We start from the raw sequence: 9,816 nt of genomic DNA on the forward strand, positions 1-9,816 counted from the left end.
TATTGGCAAGACACGAAGCAATTCAGAGGTAGGTGCCTTGTAATGAGTGTTTTCAGTCATCCAGTCCAACACCCACGAGTTGACGTTAGTAGCATCACCTGTGATATGCAGAGAGGCGTAGAACTGAAGAATAAGCTCTTCATTCCAATCAACTATGTCGGAGCAGAAGTTGAGCAAGCCTGCATCATGAATCATGTTGAGGTCTTGAGAGAAGCACGGCATTGATTCCATGTCCACATGAGGAATATGCTCGTGATCGAAGACTTTGTCCTTGTTGAAAAGCAGTGAGGAATAGAAGTTGGCCTGGCTGGCAGTCCAGAAACGCTTCCTTCTAAGACGAGCATTGTCATAGGGGTTGAATTAAATGAAGAATATGTGCTTGCCAAAGAAATCATTAGCCTTGAATTTTTGCTTCTTTGAGAAGGGATACTTTGGCTTGGGCTGAGGAGTGTCAGTCAATTGCGTTACCACTTTAGGAATCGCAATCTCAGGTTCCTCATGCTGAGGAATTTCAGGCTCTTCTGCAGCATCAGCCTGTTTCTTCATTTCCTCATTGACATTTTCTTCAACACTGGTGGCTGAAATTTCTTCATGAACAGTTGGGGTTGCATGAGGTTCTTCAGATCCCATTTGCACTTCAGTAGCAGCAGGGGACTAAGGAATTGCTTGGAGCGGAGTGAACATTGGAGAGTTGGGGTGCTGACTGTCCCAAAACTCATCATTAAGCACAGGAGTGGTACAGCCAATGTCCACATCCTCATCTTCCATTTCTTCCACACCTTCCTCTTCAGCAGTATACTGAGGCATAGGTGAGGAAATGACTGGGGTTGAAGGGATTTCATCCACTTCAATTTCTTCGTCCAACTGCTCTGTCGAAGCAGCAGAAGGAGTTTCTTCATCAGATTCATTGGGAATCACATAATCTTCACCAAAAGGAACAAGGTCCTTTGATGGCATGAAGGAGACTGGAACAGCATCATTTGGGTTGTCAATTGAGCTGAAGAATTGGATGAAGTTGATGCCTTCCTTTTCTTCACAGCTGCACGCTCGGCAGCCTTGGTCTTCTTCGCATTTGATGCAGATGGAAGGATCGGAGCTGGTGTAGGCACAGGAGGTGCAGAGGACTTGGGTTCAGTTTCTTCAGGCGCAACTGATGTAGTTGCCCTGACTTCTTCACTTTCTTCAGGCGCACCACTAGTGGATGCCCTGGCAATTTCTTTAGCGGCTGGAATGGAGTCATCAGCCCTGGTACTCTCATTTTCTTCAGCAGCCTGATTGTCATCAGCGGTGCTGGCATGTTCTTTAGTAGACTGAGCAGATTCTTCAGCCTGAGGAACTCCAATGTGCATAGGAGGAGCAACACTTGAAGTGAATTTCTTCGTCAGATTGACGAACCGCACCTTGGCGCCCTTTCAATCTGCATAGTAGCGATCGAATTCATCACTCAGCTGCTTGATTTTAGCTTGCAAGGCAATGAGCTGATCAGGGGTGAGAGTGAGGACATTGTCCTTGAGGTAGCGTTGCTTCTTGTATTGCGCTTTCTTCAGCTTTCTACCTTGTTAAAATTCCCACTTTTGTTCCTCAATAAAGGCAGCCAGAACATGAGTTTGGCCAGGAGTGAGGTTCATCTCCGGCAAAGGTGTGTTGGGGTCCTTGTGCCATAGGTCAATGAAGTCGAGGATCAACTTTGGATCCAACAGTAGTGGCACATTGCTTCCTTTGGCTCTACCGGCCCTGGCTTGCCTGTCTTTGATGATTTCCGCAAGTTCTTCATCATCAGCCTCATCATCATCAGAGGGCACTTGGAAGGCGACCTGCTTCTTGTGCGGACTTTGTCAAAGGCCTCGTCCAGCAGTGGCCTTTTTCTTCAGCAGAGAGGGGCCAGCTGAGGATTTTGGTGCAGCTGAGGAACTTGCAGATGCTCCTGAGGCAATTGAGATGCCTTGGGTCCGTTGGCATGTGGCGAGATGCACAAGTGCCGAGGATTTGGTAGGAGCAGCTGAAGACTTTGTCGGAGGAGCTGAGGACTTTGAAGGAGCAGTATGAGGAAATGGCCGTGAGGGCTTTGAAGAATCTGGCCTTGAGGGCATTGCTGAGGAGCTTGGCCGTGAGGGCATTGAGGGAGAAGCGCTTGACTTATGAGCAGGCTTCTTAGGCATCACCTTCTTCGGCTGACTAGCAGAGGCCTCAGCAGAGGCAGCTGCAGCAGCAGCGGAGTCTGCATTGAATTTCTTCACTGCTTCTTTTGCTTGCTTGGCCAGTTTGGCCTTGCGCCTTGCCCATTCATCAGGATAATCCTCACCGTGCTTGAGGCTGGTGGGATCTGCCAATTGGCCTGGTGCCAATGGAGGTCTTGAGCATGGAGGGTTGAGCACGAATTTCTTCATATACTTGGGAGTAACATACTTGTACTCCCTCCATTCTCGTGCCCATCTCCTCTCTATCCGTTGTATGCGCACCTTGCGCTGATTCTTGTCCTCCTTGCCAAACTTGGCCTCATTAGGAGTGTTATATCCAGCATAAATCTCCTCAGGGATTTCAAACGCAGTATTGACCTCACGCCTCTTTCCTCCCTTCTGTGGCTTCTTATCAGCTATTTTCTTCAGCTTAGGAATATGAACAACTGAGGTTTCTGAAGAGGTGTGCAACTTTTCTTCGAGGAACACTGCAAATGAGTTAAGTTGATGAGAACCTAGTGATTCAGCAGTAGACATTTGTACCTGTGAACAGAGTATAGTTGCGAGGAATTTGGAGAGGTCATATGCGTTCTCAGAAGGTTTTTAAAAAATGAATAGGTTTGAGGAATTTGACCAGATGAGTCTTGAGGAATTTCACTAAGCGTTCTTCGTCTTAGGTTCCAGAGTTGTATAGATCGAAAATCCATACAATTGAGGAATCTTGAAGAAAATCATTGCTTAGAGAAACGAATCAAGAGCCGATGACATGTGAGGTGTTCATGTGTGCGAAGATTTGAAGAGTAAACACCTTTGAAGATTTTCAAGGAAACAAATGAATCAAAGAGGGCAGTAAAAGTAACTTTTAATTACCCGAAGTGAAGAACTCGATGAACTGGGAAGAGTAGATGTGAAGTTCGTCAAGTCAGATCTTCCACGCCCTAACTCGGCAGAGGAAGACGGCTATGGCGGCGGCGAAGTGAAGAAATCCGCAACCGGCGCGAGTACAATGGCGACAAGGTCGAGGCAGTGAAGCTCTTCCTCACCAGCGACGATGAAGTAGCGGCGGCGCTAGGGTTTCAGGAAGCTCGAGTGGGAGTGAGAGCGAGCGGAGTAAAATAGAAGTGAGGAAGAGGCAGGGGTATTTATAGTGGCAGTGAAAAACTGTACGCCCAAAGATTTTGAACAAACGTGCCCCTAGCCCTTCTCATTCGCTTGACATGTGTCACCCATGTACTGAGAGGTGGCGATCGTGTAGGATCGTGGGTGATTAGGTAAGTATTGTCATGGGATGCGGAACGGTTTGAGAGGCAAAGCTGAAAATTCCGATAAGATACGTTTAAACGTTCCGTTCACAATTTTTTAGCTGTCAAGGACACAGTGAAGATTTTGAACGAGTTTCAAATAGAACGCACATGAAGAAATTGTGAATAGACTGGGTTGAGTTTAGCATAGAGGGGGACGGGTCCAATCACATTCACTTAGCAGATGAAATCAACTTGAAGAATTAGCAATAAGTGAATGTTGTAGAGGACATAAAACTCATATATATATATATATATATATATACATATATATATTCAAATGAAGAACAACACCGGAAAGAGTGAAGACAATGCAAAGTTGAAGAATTTGAAAGACTGAGGAATTTCAAAAACGAAGAAAAACTCAAATTGAAGATTTCCAACTTTGGGTGGTGGTGTAACCCACCGTATAAGAAAGCTGATTTCAGACACCGCATACATCGTAGGGCTCTGAGAATCAATTTCTTCATTAATTTCTTCACACTTAGAGGGTTAGTCTTCATTGATTGAAGAAAAACATTGCTTCGTGTGCTGCGCATCTAAGTCATCAAGTCAGCATAAGTGTTAGGATGTGTGTCCATTTCAGAGAACATTCGAAGATTCTAGGATATTTAGCTCACACCACAACTTGCCAAATCTCTTCTCATCCAAGGGCTTAGTGAAGATATCGGCCAGCTGATCTTCAGTGCTTGCGTGGTCGATGGAGATATCACCCTTCAACACATGATCACGAAGAAAATGACGACGAATCTGGATGTGCTTGGTCTTCGAGTGCTGAACTGGGTTATGAGCAATCTTGATAGCACTCTCACTGTCGAAGTAGAGAGGCACATTCTTCACGTTGATGCCATAGTCCTTGAGTGTTTGCTTCATCCAAAGTAATTGAGCACAACATGATCCAGCAGTAATGTACTCAGCTTCTGCAGTGGAGAGTGATACGCAGTTCTATTTCTTCGAGGACCAATAGACCAAAGATCGTCCGAGGAAATGACATGTGCCTGATGTTGACTTGCGGTCCACGCGATCGCCAGCATAGTCAGAGTCTGAATATCCAATGAGATCAAATGAAGAGCCCTTGGGATACCATAATCCAAGTGTTGGTGTGTGAGCTAAGTATCGAAGAATATGTTTCACATCCTTATGGTGTGATTCCTTCGGTGTAGCTTGAAATCGGGCACACATGCAAACACTAAGCATAATATCCGGCCTGGATGCACATAGGTACAATAAAGAGCCAATCATGGAGCGGTATACCTTTTGATCGAAGTCTTTACCATTTTCATCAGTGCATAGATGGCCATTTGTGGGCATTGGAATTTTGACCCCTTTGCAATCTTGCATGCCGAATTTCCTCAATACGTCCTTGAGGTATTTCTCCTGAGATATGAATATCCCATTGCGCTGTTGATGAATTTGAAGACCTAAAAAGAATTTCAATTCTCCCATCATAGACATTTGATATTCTTCACTCATCATATAGGCAAATTCATCACTATATCGTTGGTCAGTACAGCCAAAAATGATATCATCAACATATATTTGGCACACAAACAATTCATCATCATATGACTTAGTGAAAAGAGTAGGGTCGAGTCAACCGGGTTTGAAGCCTTTCTTCATGAGGAATTCCTTCAAAGTATCATACCACGCTCGAGGGGCTTGCTTGAGGCCATACAGGGCCTTGTTGAGTCTGAAGACTTTGTCAGGATTCTTTGGATCTTCAAAACCTGGGGGTTGAGCAACATATACTTCTTCCTCAAGCTTACCATTGAGGAATGCACTTTTCACATCCATTTGATATAAGGTGATATTATGATGGTTAGCATAAGCAAGTAATATGCGAATAGCCTCAAGTCTAGCAACAGGTGCAAAAGTTTCATCGAAATCAATTCCTTCAACCTGTGTGTAGCCTTGAGCTACAAGTCGTGCCTTATTCCTCACCACAAGGCCATTTTCATCTTGCTTGTTGCGGTAGATCCACTTTGTGCCAATAATGTTGTGCTTGCGAGGATCTGGACGTTTGACCAGTTCCCAGACGTTGTTGAGCTCGAACTGATGTAATTCTTATTGCATAGCTTGAATCCACTCAGGCTCCAGAAATGCTTCATCTACCTTAGTGGGCTCTATGATAGAGACAAAAGCAAAGTGCCCACAAAAGTTAGACAAATGTGAAGATTTTGAGCGTGTGAGAGGACTTGGTGCTTCAATGTCATCGATGATCTTCTCAATTTGCACTTCGTTTGCAATACGAGGATGAGCGGGTTGTCTTCGAGGAATTTGATGTGCATTTTCTTCAGGAGCATTTTCCTCAGCACTATTTTCTTCAGGTGCGCCAGCTCGACGTTCATCACGTTCTAGAATGAATTCTTCAGCAGATTCTTCGGTAGGAATGACATCCTCAGTAGCCTTGAACTTGATAGATTCTTCAGGTGCTGGTTCATCTAACACAGAAGGTAGGTGCTCTCTTTGCGAGCCATTAGTCTCATCGAACCGCACATCTATAGTTTCAACAACTTTGTGAAGAACGCTGTTGAAGACTCTGTAGGTGTGCGAGTCCTTTCCATAACCAAGCATAAAACCCTCATGTGCTTTCGGTGCAAATTTAGAATTGTGATGAGGATCTCTAATCCAGCATTTAGCACCGAAGACTTTGAAGTAACTCACATTGGGTTTCTTGTCAGTGAGGAGTTCATAGGCAGTCTTCTTGAAGAATTTGTGAAGATATACCCTGTTGATGACATGGCACGCAGTATCAATGGCCTCATTCTAGAAACAACGAGGTGTCTTGTATTCATCAAGCATAGTGCGAGCCATCTCAACGAGTGTCCTGTCCTTGCGCTCCATGACGCCATTCTGTTGAGGAGTATAAGGATCAGATAACTCATGAGTAATACCAAGTTCATCAAGATAGTCATCAAGACTGGAATTCTTGAACTCGGTCCCATTGTCACTTCTGATGTGCTTGATCTTCACACCAAAGTTGGTTGAAGCCCTTGTGGAAAATCGTTTGAAGGCTTCCTGCACCTCATGTTTGTAAGTGACAATGTGTACCCATGTGTAACGAGAATAATCATCAACAATAGCAAAGCCATATAGAGATGCATCATTAAGAATTGCAGAATAATGATTGGGACCAAAAAGATCCATGTGAAGCAATTCAAATGGTTGAGTGGTAGTCATGATAGTCTTTGCTGGATGCTTGGCCTTGGTCATCTTTCCTGCTTCAGAGGCTCCGCATAAGTGATCCTTGAGGAATTTGACATTCTCAATGCCAATGACATGCTTCTTCTTCGCAAGCGTGTGCAGATTCCTCATGCCTGCATGACCAAGTCGTTGATGCCATAGCCAGCCTTCTGAAGCTTTTGCAAGTAGGCATACGGGTTGTGGTACTGTAGACAAATCAACAATGTACAAGTCTCCTCTCCTAAAGCCTTCAAAGACTTTGGAATTGTCAGCTTCCATGATCATGACACAATGATATTTGCCAAAGGCAACAACCATATAAAGATCACAAAGCATTGAGACAGACATGAGGTTGTATCCTAAGGATTCAACAAGCATGACTTTGTCCATGTGTCTATCCTTTGAGATCGCAACCTTACCTAGACCCAATACCTGACTTTTGCCTTTGTCAGTGAAGATGATATGCTTCAGATGCGATGGTGATAAAGGAGCATCCATCAATAGATTCTTGTCACCAGTCATGTGATTCGTACATCCACTATCGAGGACCCACTCACTTGCTTTGGGTTGATCATCCTGCAGATGAATTAGTACAACTTACGAACTCATATACTTCATCAGTGAAGAATATGTCATCAATATCATCAGATCAATTTCATCAAGCAATAGCACAGATAAATCAGTATGAGGACGTGAGAAATGAGAATTCATTTCTTCATGATTATCCTGCGTCCTATCAAGCACTGTTCAGGTCTCCAACAAATTCTTCAGACATTTTGGGCATGTCTGGAGACCTGACCCTGCATAAGAGATTAGTTCTTTTTCTTCACCACCCACATCTGAAGGGGTTGCAAAGAATTCATCACTCTGCGAGCACCATATGAGAAAGGTGGCATAGAAGTCAGTCCGCTTCGTTTCACATGAGAGGGGTTAGGGTAAGCATATGAATAAGCAGAGAAATTCTTCGAGGACTTATGAACATAATGATTTGAAGAATAATGCTCATATTCATAGCCCTTAGCTCTACCCTGCGAAACAAAGGGGTTAGCACGATGATGATCATATGAGGACTTTGATCCTTTTGAGGAATTTGATCCACGTGAGGAATTTGGTCCGTATGAGGACATGGATCCATATGAAAAATTTGGTCCGTATGAAGAATTTGATCTGGAGTTCCTATTCTTCACAGGTGGTGTCATGAGGACATTCACCTGAAGACTCTCAAGGCAACTTTTGGGAACCCCGATTTTCTTCATAGGGGAATCGTTCTTGCAGTTAGTGCCAACATATCTAGCAAATACTTCACCATTCTGATTCTTGAACAATTTATAGTTGGAGTCAAATGACTCATCAGAAGAATGAGGAGATTCACATGTAAAGCCAGATAAGTTAGATGGATCAACTGGAGGTCCCTTTGCAGCAACCCATGAGGTTTTGGGGTACTGCTCAGGCTTCCAATATGTTCCATCAGCATTGAGTTTCCTCTCAAAGGCAATACCCTCTTTCCTAGGGTTTCTGTTGAGGATCTGCTTTTTAAGCACATCACAAAGAGTTTGATGCCCTTTGAGGCTTTTGTACATGCCTGTCATGTACAATTCCTTCAGCCCTGCATCATCAGTGATACTAGAATGTCCTCATATGAGGAATTAGTGATAGCAGAGACAGGTGAAGAATTTGTAACATTAGAAGCATTTGAACATTCAGGTGAAGAATTAGCAGATTCACGTTCAATGCACTTCAGACATGGAGGAACAAATTCTTCCTGAGTAGTGCTGATTTGTTGAGCAAGTAATGAATCGTGCTCCTTCTGAAGATCTTCATAATCCACTCTTAGCTTCTCAAGATCTTGTTTTCTTTGAAGAAATTCATAAGAGAGCTTCTCGTGATCAGATAAGAGAGTGTTATGATGACCTTGAAGGTTGTCAAACTTGGAATGAAGTCTCTGAAGACTTTCAGCCAAAGCTTTTGACTGATCCATTTCTTCACCCAACATATCATCGCTCTTATTTAGCATGTATTGAACTTTTTCAAGAGCTCTTTGTTATTTAGGGGCAAGGGAAGCAAGTTTGACATAGCTAGGTCCAAATTCATCACTAGATTCATCATCACTAGACTCAGATAGGTAGCATTCAGTTACCTTAGCACTGTTTGCCATAAGGCAGGGGGTAGAAGATGATGATTCTGGTATGAATGTCATCGCATTGAGAGATTCCTTGTAATCCTCAAACCAAGGATCATGACGAGTTCGATGACCTTCATAGACCTCAGAGAGATGGTCCCAGATTAGCTTCACGTGATTGAGATGCATGACGTTCCTGAACTGGTTGTGGGACAAACAGGAGCAGATGACATCCTTCACTGTGAGGTTGAGTAGAGTATACTTGCGAATGTCATCAGCCTCCACCATCTTGCATAGATCGGTAAGACCAATCTCAGTGACGGTCCACAGTTTGCTGTCCATAGCCATGAGTCGCTTCTTCATCATGGCCTTCCACCGAGGATACTCATGACCGTCAAAGATGGGGCAAGATACGTTCCTCAATCCTGCAGTCGACATAACTGAAACTCCAGGCGGTTAAACCAAAATCACACAGAACAAGGGAGTATCTTGCTCTGATACCAATGGAAAGTGTGTTATATCGACTAGAGGGGGCTGAATAGGTGTTTTTTATGAATTCTTCGCTGAGGAATTTGCTGGTGAAGAAATTCCTAAATGAAGAACTACTTGCAGCGGAATAAGTACTCAAAAGTAAACATAGCAGAACACAAGCATAGTCATCACGATGAGATGAAGACAAGCACAGAGTACAGAAAGCGTAAACATAGGATAACACAAGAAAGAAGACGGACAGACTGAAGAAATTGAACTGAGGAAATGGAGAAAGTCTTCAGTCAAAGTCTTCAAACAGATATGAACAGGCACACAACAACAGACATGAGGGAATGAAAGAGTTGAGGAGATAGAACCAGTAAGCTCGGCGAAGACAATGATTTGGTAGACCAGTTCCAACTGATGTCTCAGTTGTACATCTGGTTGGAGCGGCTGAGTATTTAAACTCGAGGACACCCAGTCCCGGACACCCAGTCCTCACCGTATTCTCCTTGAGCCAAGGTCACACAGACCTCGCCCAATCACTCGTGGTAAGTCTTCTGGG

The sequence above is a fragment of the Triticum aestivum genome, chromosome 4B (genome assembly GCF_018294505.1).
Source record: "Triticum aestivum cultivar Chinese Spring chromosome 4B, IWGSC CS RefSeq v2.1, whole genome shotgun sequence".
Lineage (NCBI taxonomy): Eukaryota > Viridiplantae > Streptophyta > Magnoliopsida > Poales > Poaceae > Triticum > Triticum aestivum.